The sequence below is a fragment of the Ornithorhynchus anatinus genome, chromosome 4 (assembly GCF_004115215.2).
Source record: "Ornithorhynchus anatinus isolate Pmale09 chromosome 4, mOrnAna1.pri.v4, whole genome shotgun sequence".
NCBI classification, from domain to species: domain Eukaryota; kingdom Metazoa; phylum Chordata; class Mammalia; order Monotremata; family Ornithorhynchidae; genus Ornithorhynchus; species Ornithorhynchus anatinus.
In genome coordinates, this window is record NC_041731.1 from 5969829 (window position 1) to 5988234 (window position 18406).

The window sequence follows — 18406 nt, forward strand, 5'->3', positions numbered from 1 at the left end:
CTGGAAGAAACTGATACTCAGGGGCAAAAAATTGACTTTGAGTTTCACTTAAAGAAGGGGAGGGCAAAATGCTTCATTTCTCAAGTGGTTGTTGGCATTTTGTTTAAACATCTCCCAAGCAGCTTTGAAGAGAGATTCTGGTTGTCTGGGTCCTCTCCTCCCATTTCTTAGTGGAAAAGCTGCTCCCTCCCACACCGCAATAGAACACTTTCTCCTTCAACTCTGTGGGGCCCAAAGGACTGACTCTTTTTCTGGCAGAGCAAAAGAGAATTAGTATGGCCTAGTGGATAGAGCCTGGTCCTGGGAGTCCGAAGGATTTTCCTCCATGTTGTAGCTGGACTCTGGAGCCGAAAGTTGAACCGGACTCCCTGGAGAGGTTGGAAGAGAATATTCCTAGCTGCATCCCACGTGCCATGCGGCAGGCTGAAAAGGAAAGTCTGAGTCAATTCTGCTACTGAGACTGCCTAACATCTGACCTTCACCAGAAAGCAATGCCCCAGAAAATCAAATCATAGCACCTTCCCTGGTTGTCTGTGTAAATGTGTTGGGCTTTGATCGGTAGGGGAGGCCTTAGCTAAACAGCAGGTGGGCAACACATTATCTCCTGAGCACTGAGCACGATCAGTTAAGACCAGTTTCTATGGGTCGTCGGGGAACTTATTTTTCATTTTGCTAAATCACCACTCCCTCATATTTAAAAATAAGGATGATGGGAAGACCTGTTAGCACAAATGCCTAGCGATTCTGGTGATTGGTCCTCTAGAGTGTAAGCTCCTTGGGGACAGGGAATGTGTCTACAATCTGGTTGTATTGTGCTCTCCCAAATTATTTAGCTCTCAATAAATACCACTGATGGATTGATTTGGTTGGTGCCATGTAGCATTGGTAGGTATCCTGTAACATAACTCTTTATCCAAGAGTTTCTGTTGCTTAAAAGACAGGTGTCATATTCATTCATTCAATAGAATTTATTGAGCGCTTACTATGTGCAGAGCACTGTATTAAGCGCTTGGAATGAACAAGTCGGCAACAAGTCAAATGTAAGGTGTCTACTATTTGACTATAGATTTGGGGCTTTATCAAGACCTCCTGTATGCCCACAGGGAATCAATTTGGGACCCCTCTGGAGTTTTAAGCAGTAAAGGCTCAACACCATCTAACTGGGTTTAAGTAACTGAATTCTAAGATCACGAGGGCCAAAGCGAGGCAGGCAGGTGCCAGTTTAAGATCTTCTTGCTTTGTTGAACTGGGGCAGGGGTTCAGGCTGGTGGATAGGGACTGCAAAAGGTAATGGCTTGTGAAATGAAAAGGATCGGCAGATTGTCTTGGGTTCCCCCAGCTCAACTGGAATATCTGTGGGGTGCTGAAGTAAATGTCCGATACCATGTTGAGTTCTCACAGACTCTGTGGTTTAGGCTAATTGCCCTGAGCTGTTCTGTCCAGGGGAATGACACCGGAGGGCTTGTAGGCAGGTTGATTACATAGGCAGGTGAGAGTATAGAAAGGGAGTTAATTAGCATCATTAGAGGGCTACCAAGCAAGACCATACTTATAAGCATTTACTGTGTGCCTAACACTGTGCAGAATGCTGGGTTAGATACAAGATCATCAGATCTGACGTAGTCCCTGTCACACATGGGGCTCTCAGGCTAAGAGAAATGAAGAGCAGATATTATCTCCCCATTTTACAGGTGAAAAAATTGAGGCTCACGGAAGATAAGTGACTTGCCCAAGGTCACCCAGAAGGCAAGAAGTAGAGCCAAAACTAGAACCTGGGTCTCCTAACTCCTTCCGGCCCCATGCTCTTTTCACTAGGTTAAGCTCATTCTAGACTGTAAGCTCGTTGTGGCAGGGGAAAGGTCTATGAACTCGGTTACGTCGTCCTCTCCCAAGTACCTAAAACAGTGGTCTGTGCACAGGAAGCACTCAATAAATGTGATTGACTGATTGACCTCCCTAGAAATCATCCAGAAAAATAAGACTCTTCTCCACCATCGGTGAGTGCTGGGAACACAGCACTGGCCAAGGTCAGGAAGAATGGCCTCTCTCCTTCGGATAAAAGGGTGCCAGTGATGCCATGAAGGAGGGTTGATGCCTTCCCAAGTGCTTAGTACAGTGCTTTGCACACTCTAAGCACTCAATAAATACAAATTGAATGAATGCCTTCCTGAAAAGTTCATTTCTGTCTCTCCTTCTACACTGTAAGCTCATTGTGGACAGTGAATGTGCCTATTGTTGAATCGTTCTCTCGCAGTAGCTCAATACAGTGCTCTGCACATAGAAAGCGCTCAATAAATACGAATGAATGAATAAATGAATCTGTTCAGCTATGGTGTTCCAAAGCACGACTAGGAAGTGTCTCTGTGTGCAGTGGGAGGGTCGGGGGTGTGAGGGTGTGGCATGGGGAAGCACAGGGGAGACCCATTCACGCAGCACAGCTTCGTGCAGCGAAACATCCCGGGAAACTAGAGGACCAGATCCCCTGAAGGCAAACCAGAAGGTTGGTGGTAGTGAGGCGAGATGAACCTCTTTGCTCTCAAACCCTTCGAGGTTGGCATGTAGCTAAGGGGCAGAATCAAAAAATGGTCGGCAGACTTGATAATAGCAAACTCCATATGAGTATATAGATAGCCGACCTCTGTGAAGTAAACAGGGCTTGCACATGTGTATATGTACACAGTCTCTCTCTCTTTCTCTCTCTCTCTGAATATATATATATTTCACATATGTACACACACAGTGTATATGTACAAAATCTTTCTGCGAAGCAAATAGCATATGCACGCTTACGTACACAATTTCAATATATATACAGTTGTATATATACACATTCTATATATGTGTATATATACAGTTGAATATTTACACAATCTCTATATTCTTGTAGCTATGTATGTACAAAATCTTGGTGTATACAGTTGTAGATATATACAGTCTTTGTATGTGTCCAGCCATATATGTTCACAATCACTAGATATGTATACACGTGTACATATACACAATCTTTATATGAAAACAGTGTTCATACGTATACAGTCGCCTTAGATGCACCTCATCTTTTGGTCACACACATTTCTACGTAAGGTTCCCCGTTAGAAACTCCATGTAAATATGTGGGTATTATAGGTATATCCACATTTATGCATTTACTTGTGTATATATGAAATTAACTCATGATCATCCACAAGTAGATTTTCCATTTTCTGGATTAGTCCCCACAGATTTCTAATGAACTTCTTGCCCTCTGTGAGCCTCCCTGCCTACTCCCCCTCTAATAATTATTAATAATTATGGTATTAAGTGTTTTCTCTGTGCCAAGCACTGCTCTTGGGTAGATACAAGATAACCAGGTTGGACAGAGTCCCTGTCCCACATGGGGCTCACAGCCTTAATGCCCATTTTATAGAGGAGGGAACTGAGGCACAGAGAAGTTAAGCAACTTGCCCAAGACAAATGGCAGAGCTGGGATTAGAACTCAGGTCCCTCTGACTCTCAGGACTGAGCTCCATTCACTAGGCAATGCTGCCCCCCCTATTTTATATATGAGGAAACTGAGGCATAGCCTCTCTCTCTCTCTCTCCCAGTGGCACCCGAGTCTAAAGTGACAGACTCTACAACCTCGCTCACATCACCTATTAAATTGGCATCTCTTATTTGGCTTTATCCAGACCACCGCTCCAGCCACAAACATGGGAAACCGAGGCTTGCCTCTCTAGACAACCGGCTTTTGGCGTCTTGGCCCTGGGAGCTGGTTGGCACAGAGTTCGGTTCCACCAAGCCTGGGAGCCAACCCGCTTCTGGGAGTGACATCAGCAGTGCGCCGCCCACACGCACTTTGTATTGCTAAGCAACACTTAGCAACATTTATTGCACATTCTGCTATTTGTGTTTCTTGCTTCACACGTTGCCTTTGCCTCCAGCCGCCAAGTTACAGAGCTGGCATGGCTGTATTTTGGGTGCGTCGCTTTCACGCGTGGGAAACGAGAAACAAATTCCCTGTAAAATTTCTGTGCTTCCATCCCCGCAGAGTGGGATTTTCACCAGGCAAATGACTCTGATAATAATAATAATAATAATGATAACTGTGATGTTTAAGTGCTTACTATGTGCCAAGCACTGCTCTAAAGTGCTGCGGTAGATATAAGATCATCAGGTCCCACATGGGGCTCACAGTTTTAGTAGGTGGAAGAACAGGCTTAGAATCTCCATTTTCCAGATGAGGGAACTGAGGCAGAGAGGAAGTGAAGTGACTTACCCAAGGACACACAACAGGCAAGTGGCGGAGCTGGAATTAGAACTCAGGTCCTCTGAATTCTCGTCCTTTGCTCTTTCTAGTTGATCATATTGCTTGATTATCATATTCTGGTCTAAATGAGTTACTCCGATCCACCTGCTATTGCAAATGTCCAGTTGCCCTCCTCTGCGACTCTGGGAATAGTGACATCTCAAGACATTATTCCCAAGAATTGCTCCTTGTCCCCTTATCATCCTTTCAGCTCCATCTTTCTGTGGTTCCCTTTTCATCACCGGTAACATTTATTGAATGCCAACACTATTCAGCTCGAAGTAAATTTGGGACACAGTCGCTGCCCTTGAGCTAAAAGTCTAAGGAGGAGGTTACAATCTTTATGTTCGCCTAGGTTCTAAATCAGTGACTCAAAGAAAAGAAAACGAGTGAGACATCAAGATGCCTGGCACTGTATTTGAATTCTAGAATGGTCCTCCCACGCGCTTAGTACAGTAAGCGCTCAAATACCGTTGATGATGATGCCAGGGATTGGTCTAGGACCAGCAAGCATAAAAAGTTGTATCAATTACTCTATAAACATTTATTACTTTGTCCTGAGTCTACTTGTCTACCTCTCCTCCTCCTTTTATTTCTCCCTCTTTGTCTCTCTCTGTCCCCTTCTTCTCCCTCTCCATTTATTCATTTATTTATTCAATTGCATTTATTGAGTGCAGAGCACTGTACTAAGTGCTTGGGAGAGTACAGTATACCAATAAGCAGACACATTCTCCACCCATAACAAGCTACAGTCCCTCTCCCAGTGCCCCTCTCTCTCAGTCCTCCCTCCCCCTCCTTGTTTCTCTCTCCCTCCCTCTTTCCCTCCCCACGTATGTATGGAGAAAGAGAAAGAGGAGAAGAAATGAGTGCATCTACCAATAAACCAATCATATTTATTGAGTGCTTACTGTGTGCAGAGCACTGTACCAAGCACTTGGAAGAGTACGATCTAACAGAGTTGGTAAATACATTCTACCACCGGACAGCAGTGTCAAATCCTGCCTTCTCCCAAATTTCTAACACCGACTGATGCTCACAGTCCTTCCAGCTTCACTCCTTCTTCCCTTGTCCAAGAAACCCCACTCGAAAGTAAGGAGGGTTCTCTCATTATCCTTTACAAGTCAGAAGGGTAGTCACAGTGGGCTAGAAGGGTCGCCACGGGGCCAGAGGGTAAAGCCAAATGAGACTCCACGGTGGGAAAAACGAGCCTTGTATGTGCCCTGTATCTTACCGGGCCGAGTAGTTGAGGGGAAAATATAGGGATGTTCACAAAAGCAATCAGAGGCTGTCCTGCAGGAGAGGAATTGTTAAGACAGGATAAGCTTTGATGGGCTGAGGGACCTTGGCTAATTCCCCAAACAACTCTCATGCTTCCTCCTAATAAACCATTAAGATGCAGTTCTGACATGATATAGTTTCAGGATCCGAAAAAGATCGTTTTTCATTTCTCCATAAAACAGGTAGATTGCAACAGCCAAACTCCCGGTTTCAGAATTCAGCTAGAAATGAAGAATCATCTTGGGTTGTTTTTTTCTGAGGGTGTGTCATACTTTGCCGGATTTCTCCTTTAATCGTCAGCCGGCAAAACCTTGGGGACGGTCCGTGAAAAAGTAGTCGTCGACTTCGGAACATGGAGCTTAAGATCACCCTGTGCCCCACCTACCCTGGTGAAAATAGAGGGTTGTGATGGGGCCTAAATCACGTAGATTGGATCATCTTAAACCACAGATGACTAGCAGCCAGAAGTCTGAGCATTAATTAATTAATGATGGTTTTTGTAAAGCGCTTACTATGTGCCAAGCACTAAGTGCTAGGGTAGATATAGGGTAGTCAGGTTGCGCCACGTGGGGCTCACAGTCTTCATCCCCATTTGACAGATGAGGGAGCTGAGGCACAGAGAAGTAAGTGACTTGCCCAAAGTCACACAGCTGACGAGGGGCAGAGACAAGGATTAGAACTCATGACCTCTGACTCCCAAGCCCGGGCTCTTTCCACTAAGCCACACTGTGATCAGTGCTAGTCATAACAGAGAGGTGTTCTTCCTAGTTGAGCCATTAGGATTAATGGAGCTGGGATTAGAATCCAGACCCTCTGGCTCCCAGGTCTGGGCTCTTTCCACTGGGCCACACTCCCAATCAGTCTTTGCCATCAAATTACCTAGAGTTTCTATATCCACTGCATCATATTAGACATTTTAGGAAATAAAGAAGAGTCACTCTCCTCATAAAATCCCCTTTTTCTCCTTTTTGGTCACGATCTTTGTTTATCATTTATCTGCTGGCACATTCACTGTTTATTTTGCAGAAGATGGAATCTCAAGACACAAATCTTTGGCCAAAAAGGAGCAGGAGAATCGTTTGTCGGGGCATTACTCTTTCCCTGACTGCCAATCACAATGTATAGTGTGCCTGGAGAAACATTTTTAGACCGAGTCCTCGTCAGAGGAGAGCATTGGCAAAATGACTGTCTTTTAATGAAGTAGAGGAGGCAGGAAGAGGGTTGAGTTAGCTTGGCACAAAGGCGAGGTTTTAATGAATTGTTTAAGTCAGAGCCAGAGTCGAGACAAGTTGCATAGCACGGGCTAATGATTCATTTGCTGGGGAAATGCCTGGCGGGATGTTCAATCTTAGATTCCAGGCGGACGGTGTCATTCAGAGTGGGTGGGTGGTTGAAAGGATGTGCTCTATTTCCCTGGGAGCGGTGTCTTGCCCAAGAGAGGCTCTGCCAAGATCAGTTTCCAGGTTGATGGATAGCTTAATACTGATCAATTAATATGTCTGCAGAAAATCAAATCAAGGAAGCCAGAACATCTTTTGGAGGACTCATAGACCGCATGCAGTTGCGATACAGTGCTGTATCGCGGGGGAGAGATACGGGCTCGTGGTCGTTTCCAAGTGGCTATATCGTTCTCTGGGATACTGAACGCTTAGTTTAGTGCCTTGTACACAGTTAGGAACTCCATAATAACTTTAGTTGATTGATTGCCTTAGGGCTGCAAGGCTCGGACCAGTCATTGGAATGGATGTTAGTTAGCGATGGCATTTACTAAGTGCATATTATATGCCACGAACCTTGCTACGTGCCTAGATAGATACAAGATTTTCAGGTCAGACACAAAATCTGGGTGTCCCGATTCCCGGTCCCATGCTTTCTCTGCTAGTGGATGGTCAGGGATGTGACACATCACAGTACAAGGCTTTTTTATGTCCAGAACCAGTTCGTGGCCAAAGCGACCGCATCGTCAGTGCCGACGCTGGGCTGTAGCACCGTGACCCGACGGGCAGTTGCCTCGGTAACGGCTACGGTCTTCTCCATCCACATGAGCCAGCTGCTTTCCAGGATTCCTGCTGGACCTGTCCACCTCCTAGAATGCCCTAGGTGGCTCTTTAGTCAGAAACTTTCACCCCTGAGGGCCCAGCCCCAGCCGGCAGAGTCTTGATTAGATCCTTGATCTCCTAGTTCCCAATCAACTAATCAGTGGTATTTTTTGAGCGCTTACTGTGTGCAGAAAACTGTACTTAGGGGCCAGGCTGGAATAATAAAGTAGTAGCTCAATAGCTGAATCATTGGAAAACTCACTGATGAGAAGTAAGTAAAAACTCCAGTGGATTTCCCATTTCTTCTTCTTATTATTGAAAGCCTCCCAACCTCAACAACATTTGCCAAAGGAGGGACCTCCTCTGAAGAATTCAGTATCTGTCATTTCTCCTCCTTACAAATATTTCTTCAAAGAAAGGAAAAGTGGCAGGAGCTTATTTTTTGCCATGATACGTATGAAAAAGCATCTCTTATAATGTATGTTGCTCTCTAGATCTTACAAATTTGCATTCCTGAAAAAGTTCAGAAGACAAGAGCCCACCCTGAAGAACCTACTAGAAGAGAGAGAACAGACAAGCAGTACAACCCAGTGGATAGAGCATGGGCCTGGAAGTCAGGACCTGGGTTCTAAATCCTGCCTCTATCTCTTGTCTGCTGTGTGACTCTGGGCAAGACACTTAACTTCTCTGTGCCCCAGTTCCCTCATCTATAAAAAGGGAATTTTATAGATGTGAGCCCCATGTGGGACATGGACGATGTCCTACTTGATCAGCTTGTATCTACCCCAGAGCTTAGAACAGCGTTTGATACTTAGTAAATGCTTAGCAAATACCATTAAAAAAATTTAAAAGATTAAAAAAACAGAGCCTTACATATTCCAAGACTTTTCCATTTCTGTTTGGCTTTCTTCCCATCTCTTTAAAAGATTTAAGTGTCTATGAGAGGTTTCAAGGACCTGTGCTCACTAACTCTCGCAGTGAATTGCAGATTGAAAACTCTTTAAATACCAACACTTGGTTTCTGAGCATTGGTGAAGAACTGACAGCTAGTGGAAAATTTATGGCCCTCCTACTTAGGGGAGGACCTGAAAGATCTCATCTATTCATCCACTCATTCACTTACTCATGCACGTATCTGTGTCCTCATTCATTAATCAATCAATCAGTGGTATTTAGAGCACTTATTCTCTGTAGAGCACTGTGTTAAGCACTTAGGAGAGTACAGTACAACAGAGATGGTAGACAAGTACCCTGTCCATGAGGTGCTTACAGTCTAGAGGGGAAGATAGGCATTAATATAAATAAATTTCCTACATGTGAATTCATTCATTCACTTACCCACCCATGCATTCATTCACTTACTCAAGCATACATGCAAACATTTATTCGTTCATTCATCCATATGCATTCACTTATTCAGTAGTGAATCCCGAGCTCTTTCTGCTAGGCAAACTGATCTTCCAGAATAGGAGGGGTAGGAGGTGGAAATGGGGTTACACCACTCCAAAGTCCTTGAACTTCTCCCTCATAGTTTCTCCTAATCTACCTCCAGTATTAAATGAAATCCAGCCACACTGATTGAGGGGCAGTAATTCAGCAAGCCAAGCACCAAGAGCTAAGCACTTCTTCCTCCTTAAAGGAAAAATCCAAATTAGAGGAATTGCCATTAAAGCCAGAAATAAGATAAACCCTGTAGGATTTCCTCCAGAGCGTTGCTAACTGCTTGGAATGCATTGATTGCAGGTTGGCTTGCTCAAGGTATTTTCACCTATAGCTCAAGATGTGATAAATGAATGATCCCAGAAATAAGTCAAACGCGCGGCAAAAGGGAGCGTTTTCAGACTCTCTGTGCCTGCTCAGGCTAGGAACGGTTCTGGTAATTGGTTTAAAAATATCCAGGACATCTGTTGGCCCTTCCTTCACGTTTGTGTAGAAAGCAATCCTCATTGTTTTCTTTGTTTGGCATCATCCTGTAAGGGAAAAAAGTGTGCAGTTACTAACAAATTGGTGAAGGCCCTGAACTGGAAATCAATACAGATCAAGGCTTGATGTTAAGACCCTGGCCTATACAGGGGAAAACACCCGGAAGAATAATAAAAATAGTATTTATGAGGGGCTTGCCCTGTGGTAACTGTTACGAAAGAATCAAATCAGACACAGTCCCTGTCCCACATGGGGCTCATAGTCTAAGAGGGAAGTAGAGAAGGTAGCTTATGCTTCTTTTTACAGATGAGGAATTGGAGGCCCAGAGAGGCTAAGTCAATCAGTCAAACAAACATATTTTTTGAGTGCTGTGTGCAGAGCACTGAACTAAGCACTTGGGATTTGTAGTAGTTGAGTAGTTATTAATCATCAATTATTGTGGTATTTCTTAAGCGCTTACTGTGTGTCAAGGACTATTTGAAATCCGAGGGAAAATTCAAGTTAATCAGGACACAGTCCTTGGTCCACATAGAGCTCGCAGAGTAGGAGGGAGAACGGGTATTGGATCCCCATTTTACAGATGAGGTAACTGAGGCACAGAGAAGTGAAATGATTTGCCCAAGGTCACACTGTAAGCATGTGGTGGAGCTGGAATTAGAACCCAGGGCCTCTGACTCCCAAGCTCTTTCCACGAGACCATTCTGCTCCTCATTAGGCCATACTGTTGCTCATGGCCGAAGTCTTCTTGATTGAAAGCTCCCTCTAGACTATAAGCTCACTGTGGGCAGGGAACTTGTCTGTTTATTGTTATACTCTCCCAAGTGCTTAGTATAGTGCTCCGCACACAGTAAGCGCTCAATCAATACCAGTGAATGAATGAATGGTGAACACGTTCCCTGCATACGGTGAGTGACTTGCCCAAAGTCACCCAACAGGCTGAGACTAGAACGCAGGTCTCCAGGCTCCCATTTCTCTACTCTTTCTGCTAGGCCATGCTCCCTCAAAGTGACATTCAATGATTAAACAAAACTTCATTTTACCATTGGTGACCCTCTCTCTCACTGTCCATGATTTAAACATCTACTAATTGAAAGCAAATAATAATGTTGGTATTTGTTAAGCGCTTACTATGTGCAGAGCACTGTTCTACGCGTTGGGGTAGATGCAGGCTAATCGGGTTGTCCCAAGTGAGGCTCACAGTTAATCCCCATTTTACAGACGAGGTAACTGAGGCCCAGAGAAGTGAAGTGACTTGCCCACAGTCACACAGCTGACAAGTGACAGAACCGGGAGTCGAACCCATGACCTCTGACTCCGAAACTCAGGCTCTTTCCACTGAGCCATGCTGAGAGTCACTGATTGTTTTATCTGTTTCCTTTCCTTTATGCTGCCTGCCCTCTGGAGAGGGCACAGATCCACAGAAAAATTGCCTACAGGAGATGAGGAAATAGAAGGACACTGATCCTCTGTAGGTGGAATAACCTGACCTTGAATAAAGACGAGGCAATCGCATAACAGTGTAAAGAGCGACTAACTTCATAACTTCGGAGAGGCAGTAAAGCTTAATGGAAAGAGCATGGGACTGTGGCACTGGGAGTTGGAGACTCACCCTTCAATTCCTTCTTGAGTTAAATGGAGAAAAATTACTGTCCTCCCTCCATCTGCATTAATTAGGGTACTTGTTGAGCACATACTATGTACCAAAAATTATTTTAAGCAGTGGGTTAGATGCAAGTTAATCAGGTTGGACACAGTCCCTGCCCTACATGGGGCTCACAGTCTACTGGAGAAGCAGTATGGCCTAGTGGATTGAGCACGGACCTGGGAGTCCAAAGGACCTGGGTTCCAATCCGGCCAGTGTGCTGTGTGACCTTGGGCAAGTCACGTAACTTCTCTGTACCTCGGCTACCTCATCTGTGCAATGGAGATTAAGACTGTGAATCCCATGTCGGACAGGGACTCCGTCCAACTGGATTTGCTTGTCCCACCCTGGTACTTAATACAGTGCCTGGCACATAGTAAGGGCTTAACAAATACCACAGTTATTATTGCTATTGTTCTTATTAAATAGGAGAGAATAGAATTTAATCCCCAACTGACAGATGAGGAAACAGGCACAGAGAAGTTAAGAAACTTGCCCAAGGTCACACAGCAGACACATGGCAGAGCCAGGATTAAAGCCCAGGTCCTCTGATTCCCAGTCCTGGAGTCTTTCCACTGGGCCGCACTGCTCCTATCGCATCGGGCCCCCATGTGGGACAGGGACTGTGTCCAAATGTATTATGTGTATCCTTCTCCTGCCCCAGTGCTTAGCATAAGACTTTAGCACTCAGGTAGGACGGAATAAATGCCATAAAAGGATATTTTTCATCCGGAATAGAAATGAGTGACAGGTATTACTGAGGCAATTCAGATGCTACAAGGGAAACAGCCCTTACCGGGTGGACAAAGAGGTGTTTTGGGAGTAGAATTTGTTCCTATTTTACGTATACCATCTGTGACTGGTAGTGTTAAAATTGTATTAAAAACCATGAAAGAGAAGTGAATGTCATAAAAACTTGAAGGTGCCGCTTCATCCAGATTCCATTTTCTCCAGAAATTGACTTAATGTCCAAAAATATTTCAGCTAATGGTTACCCATCTATTTCTTCTTCCCCCGGTGGAAGTAAATAACTCTTCTTCAAATCATTCTTAACTTATCACTGGAAGCTCTCATCTACTGCAGGCAGCACAAAGGAGCCACTTTGGGAAGATTGGAGGCAATGGTTGACATCTTTTTGTTTTCCTCGACCCAGCCTCTCCGGGAGATTCTCAATCGCTCTGCTAGAGTGATGTCAAGGATGTGTTCAAAATGGTAGAGCGAGGTTAAGGGCAGAAGAGATAACATAGGTCAATGAAATTTGCTAGACAAACACTAAGGTCAGAGGTCACTGTGTGCCTTACGCTATGGATATTCAAGAGTTACCTGAATTCTGGTTTCACTGACTGCTTGAGACAACACTCGTTAGTATAGTGGTCAGTATCCCCGCCTGTCACGCGGGAGACCGGGGTTCAATTCCCCGACGGGGAGATTGTGGATGCTTTATGGGCAGCCGAAATAGCTCAGTTGGGAGAGCGTTAGACTGAAGATCTAAAGGTCCCTGGTTCGATCCCGGGTTGCGGCAGGTAATTTCTCCCCCGATTAGACCGTAAGCCCGTCAAACGGCAGGGACCGTCTCTATCTGTTGCCGACTTGTTCATTCCAAGCGCTTAGTACAGTGCTCTGCACATAGTAAACGCTCAATAAATACTATTGAATGAATGAATGAACAACAATCCTAATAATAATAATGATAATTGTGGTATTAAGTGCTGACTATGTGCCAAGCACTGTACTAAACCCTGGGGTAGGTAATAATAATAATGTTGGTATTTGTTAAGCGCTTACTATGTGAAGAGCACTTTTCTAAACGCTGGGGGGGTACAAGGTAATCAGGTTGTCCCACGTGAGGCTCAGTCTCAATCCCCATTTTACAGATGAGGGAACTGAGGCACACAGAAGTTAAGTGACTTGCCCACAGTCCCACAGCTGACAAGTGGCAGAGGGGGGATTCGAACCCATCACCTCTGACTCCCAAGTCCGTGCTCTTCCCACTGAGCCACGCTGCTTCCGATGCAACCAGATCAGATATTGTCCCTGTCCCATGTTGGACTCGCAGGCTAAGAAGGAGGGAAAACTGGGATTTTATCCTCATTTTACAGGTGAGGTGACTGTGGCACAGAGAAGTCAAGTGAGTGCTCAGAGGCGTACAGCAGGCAAGTGGCAGAGCTAGGATTAGAACCCAGGTCCTCTGACTTCCAGATCCATACCCTTTCCACTGGGTCACACTGCTTATTTTCGGAGAGGGGAGAGGATGACCTGGGGTGACTATCCAGATAAATCAGAGCCAAAATCTCTACTCTCACCTCTGGCACCTGCTTCTGTGCACCAGTGAAGTTCTGGCATCACAAACAATTGTTACTGAACATTTACTGTGTGCAGAGCACTGTACTAAAGATCTGGGAGAGTACAACATATATAACAGAATTGGGAGACACAGTCCCTGACCCCAAAAAGCTTACAGTTTAGAGGAGGAGAAAGACCTTAATATAAATACAGAAATTCTCAATAATTGTGTAAATGCAGTGGGACGGAGGGAGGAATAAAGGGCATGAATCTAAGTGCAAAGGTGACCCCGAAGGGAGAGGGGAGAACAAGAAGTAGCGTGAGAAGTAGTTGAGAAGCAGCGTGGCTCAGTGGAAAGAGCCCGGGCTTCGGAGTCAGAGGTCACGGGTTCGACTCCCGGCTCTGCCACTTGTCAGCTGCGTGACTGTGGGCAAGTCACTTCACTTCTCTGCGCCTCAGTTCCCTCATCTGTAAAATGGGGATTAAAAGTGTGTGAGCCCCACGTGGGACAACCCGATTACCTTGTTTCTCCCCCAGCGCTTAGAACGGTGCTCGGCACCTAGTAGGCGCTTAACACATACCAACATTACTAACATTATTAAGTAAGAGCTTATTCGGGGAAGGTCTTTTGGAGGAGCTATGATTTTAATAAGGCTTTGAAAGTAGGGAGTGATAGTCTTCCAGCTATAATAATAATGTTGGTATTTGTTAAGGGCTTACTATGTGCAGAGCACTGTTCTAAGCGCTGGGGTAGATGCGGGGTAATCAGGCTGTCCCACGTGAGGCTAACAGTCTTCATCCCCTTTTTACAGATGAGGGAACTGAGGCGCAGAGAAGTGAAGTGACTTGCCCACCGTCACACAGCTGCCAAGTGGCAGAGGGGGGATTCGAACCCATGACCTCTGACTCCCAAGCCCGGGCTCTTTCCACTGAGCTACGCCGCAGATATGGAGGGAGCTTCAAGCCAGAGGGAGTATATGGGCGAGGGATTGGTGGCGAGAACGAACAGATCCAGGTCCAGTGAGTAGGATGATTTTGCAGACCATCGGGCCACCTCAGAATAGAGCAGTGGAAACAAGTGATAAGTCCGCTATTTAAACAATAAATTCAGAGGGCCTGAAGGCTCACCTGTCGAGTCCATCGCAGGGTGATGAAATCTTAATTTCAAGAAGAGGCAGCCTGGAAATACCTGCCCAACAAATCCCCTGTGCTATTGGCATCCCCTCAAAGCCTTCAGCTAGCAAACAGGGACCCCTCGGAACCGTCACGGCCCCACGAGACTGACGCGCGAGGATTAGTGGCCTCCATCTTGGAGGCACACGCTAAGCGTTCTGTCACCGGTCGGAATGTTTCTGGATGCTTTGATCAGTTTCATTTCAGGCTCCCGCAGGTGACTCAAGCGCCCTGATGGCAGACATCATCTCCGATTTGAACTCGAAAATGGGAAGGTAATAAAAAGCTTCCCCGAAAAGCACACTTTACCATCACAGGCGGGATTGTGAAGCCACAACCAGTGTGAATCATATGTCAGAGTGTGGAGACAAAGATTAAACATTGCAGTAAGAAAACTGTGAATAACACTCTCCTTCTGGAGGGAGAGGTGTTTAGAAATTTCACTCCTACGTGCTTCTAAGTGTAACCACTTCTATTTTCTAATTTGCATGGGAAAAAAAGTCTGCATCATGGCAGTAGGCCAGATCTTAAGATAGGGAGAAGACAGGATGGGGAAAAGATCCAGCATTTTTCATCTCTCGATTTCCCATCCGATCCCAACTCTCTTCAGGCTTTCCTTGAGAAAGATAAAGGCAGCCTGGCACAGGACTTGGAGACAAGAGACCCTGGTTTTTGAAATCTCAGCTCAGCCCCTGGCCTGCTGGGTGCCCTAGGGCAGATCGCTTAGTCTCTCTGGGCCTCAGTTTTCTCACCTATAAAATGGGAGTCAGGCGCCTCTTCTCCCAGTCTCTCAGGTTGTGAGCCCTGGCTGGATCAGGAACTGTGGCCAGTCCGATTATCTTGTATTAACCTCAGTGCTTGGCATCTAGTAGTAATAAAAATGATGTAAGGACGTTGTGGAAAAGGCTACTGGGCTCATTCCAGAATGCATGTGGTCATGCCTGCCAAGTGATGGGAGTAGCTGAGAGGAGAGCTGACGTTTTCATTTGCGGGTCAAGACCCCTAAACTAGCGGGTGCCGGGAAATGTGTGCTGCTCTCAGGCTGTTCTGAGGGACTCCATCGGGTCACCTGAGCCCCCTTCTTCTACTCCTTTGTTCTCTTTCTTTCCCTCCTCAACTCCCCAGCTCTCCCCAGCCCCTCCCAGATAGTTTCCTATCCCTGTCTCTTTCGACCACGTTTACCATCTAAACCTTTCAACCCAATCCCTAGAAAGAGCGCTGGCCACCACGGGTCCCCAAATGGTAACAAGCATCTGGAAAAGTGGCGAAAGGGGGAGTCCAAAGAGAAAGATATTTAAATGCCAAGTGGGGCTGTGTGCCCCGGGCTCTTATTTTAACCTGGCAGAGTTCAAATAGCCCAGCCCATATCACCATCAACGTCTCATTGAGCTCTGAAGGTGTGCCCATTTTAAAGTATCAGATCTCTGGGGGCAGGGAGCACGTCTTGGGTTTCTGTTGTGCTTCCCAAGGACTTAGTACGGCGTGTGGTATCCAGAGGGTGCCCAATAAAGACCAGCGCTCCCACTACCAGTACCATTATCATTATTGAGTATAATGGTCGCGGGCATTGCTGCCCCGGAGAAGTTGGAAGGGGCTGCACCGGAAATTGTGTTCTAATTTTTATGCTGCTCTTTAGACTCTCCTGTCCTTTTCGGGTAGCAGATGAGACCTTGGAGCTGGCAGTGAACCCCATCTCTGCTATCCCTGAAGGAGGAGAAGCACGAGCAGCAGCATGGCTTAGTGAAAAGAGCCCGGGCTTGGGAGTCGGAGGTTGTGGGTTCTAATCCCGACTCCGCCACTTGTCTGCTGTGTGACCTTGGGGAAGTCACTTAACTTCTCTGTGCCTCAGTTACTTCATCTGTAAAAATGGGGATTAAAAAATGTGAGCCCCACGTGGGACAATCTGATTACCCCGTATCCACCCCAGTGCTTAGAACAGTGCTCTGCACATAGTGCTTAACAAATACCATAATTATTATTATCATCATGAGCAAGTGGAGAGAGCACTGGCCTGGGAGTCAGAAGGACCTGGGTTTGAATCCCCGCTCCTCTGTACGTCTGCTATGTGACCTTGGGCGAGTCACTTCACTTCTCTGGGCCTCAGTTACCTCATCTGTAAAAATGGGGATTAGGAATGCGAGCCCCAGGCCAACCTGATGACTTGTATCTACTCCAGTGCTTAGAACAGTGTTTGGCGCATAGTAAGCGTTTAACAAGTATAATTATTATTATTGTTATGAGGAATTCCAAGCCCCAGAATGGTGTGACAGCCAAACACTCTGAAATGCTAACACTCCTCAGCGTATCTTTTTCTCACCGACGATGCATGCGCAGTTATTACTCCGATACTACCAACACACATTTCTCAGCAAGAGGCACCTACGGGGAGTGGGGTAGCAAAGTTCTGGAATCTAGGGATGTGGAGCCATGAAGGTGAAGTGAATTAGACCGTGGAGCTGATTGACCTTGATGTTCTGTTTATGACCTCTACGGATAGAGGTGTCTTGGGAACTAGGGTGATAAAGTGTATCTGGGATGAGTTGCTGGGAAGTTTCAAAATCAGCCCATCAGTGGTTTTTATTGAGGGCTTATTTTATGCATGGCACTGTACTAAATCCTTGGGAAAGTCCAATAATCAATCTGGTATTTACTGAGCTCCTACTACGTGCAGAGTAGTGTACTAAGCACTTCGGAGAGTACAGTGCAACAGAATGAGTAGACTCCTTCCCTGCCCATAACGAGCTTATAGTCCAGAGGATTTGCAGTGCAAATGACTTGCCCAAGGTCACATGGAGGCAAGTGGCAGAGTCAGGATTAGAAGAGGGATATGAGGATGGGGAGGAAAAGTGAAGATTTGGGTCCCGTGCAACAAAGAAACATTCATTGCCAGTGAGAGGGAAGAATGAATCTCAATTATTCCAAAGATTTCTGGGCCTTCCACTTGAGCTTTCTGGGACTCATTGTTGTGTCTGGAAAGGCTCCAATTCTTAAGAAAAGAATGTTTCGTTCAGCTAAGCTATTTGATCGATTTAGTGTATTTGTGATTGATCCAGTGAATGGCGTGAAGCACCCAAAAATGTCAGGAGCAATGAGCCAGATTCGTCCAGAGCCTGGGCCATTTGGATCTGCAGGAAGAGGCAGGAGAGCAGTAGGGAATCACTTGTGTTACCGGGACAAAAGTCATTATTCCACCCCTCTAAGTGGCCGGAGATAAGCCAACGTTTCACTCCACTTCAAAACCCTGTACCGTTACTGCAAGATTTCTGTGACCCTCTCTATCTCAGAAATGTTGGCCAATCAAACAATGGTATTTCTTAGCAGTAATTACTGAGCACCTTCTCTGTGTAGACTACTGTACTTAGCACTTGGGAGAGTACAACGGAGTTGGAAAACACTATCCCGTCCCTCAAGGAGCTTTCAGTCTACCTTGTGCAGACCAATGTACTAAACTCACCCAGACTTTGCTCCTCTAATGCTAACTTCCTCAAGGATGGGATTAGAACCCAGAGCCCCTGACTACCAGCCCCATGCTCTTTCCACTAAGCCAAAAGACTCCTGCCTCCCCAAAGCCCAGCATTCTGGTTGCCGCCTAGACTCTATTTCCAACTCTGAAGAATCCGATTTTTGACAAACCCTCCAACGTTGCCAGCAGGCTGCAGCGGCTCTGACACGGAAACCCGCGAGACTTCTTTTTCTGGGCTGTTCTGAAAGATATCAGTATTAGATATTTTGACAGGTGACCTTTGAACAAATATTGTAGGTGTGGGTAGTGGCTTGTAGAAG

At 45.8% G+C, this 18406-nt stretch overlaps 1 long non-coding RNA gene and 1 other non-coding gene across 3 annotated transcripts in view; both read left to right on the plus strand.

Annotated features, from left to right (window-relative positions):
• The window catches only part of LOC114811242, a 162816-nt gene that overhangs the window by 118209 nt on the left and 26201 nt on the right, over positions 1-18406 (plus strand). The window lies entirely within an intron of this gene.
• Positions 12617-12689, plus strand: TRNAF-GAA. Its single transcript has one exon. It is a non-coding gene; the product is annotated as a tRNA-Phe (tRNA).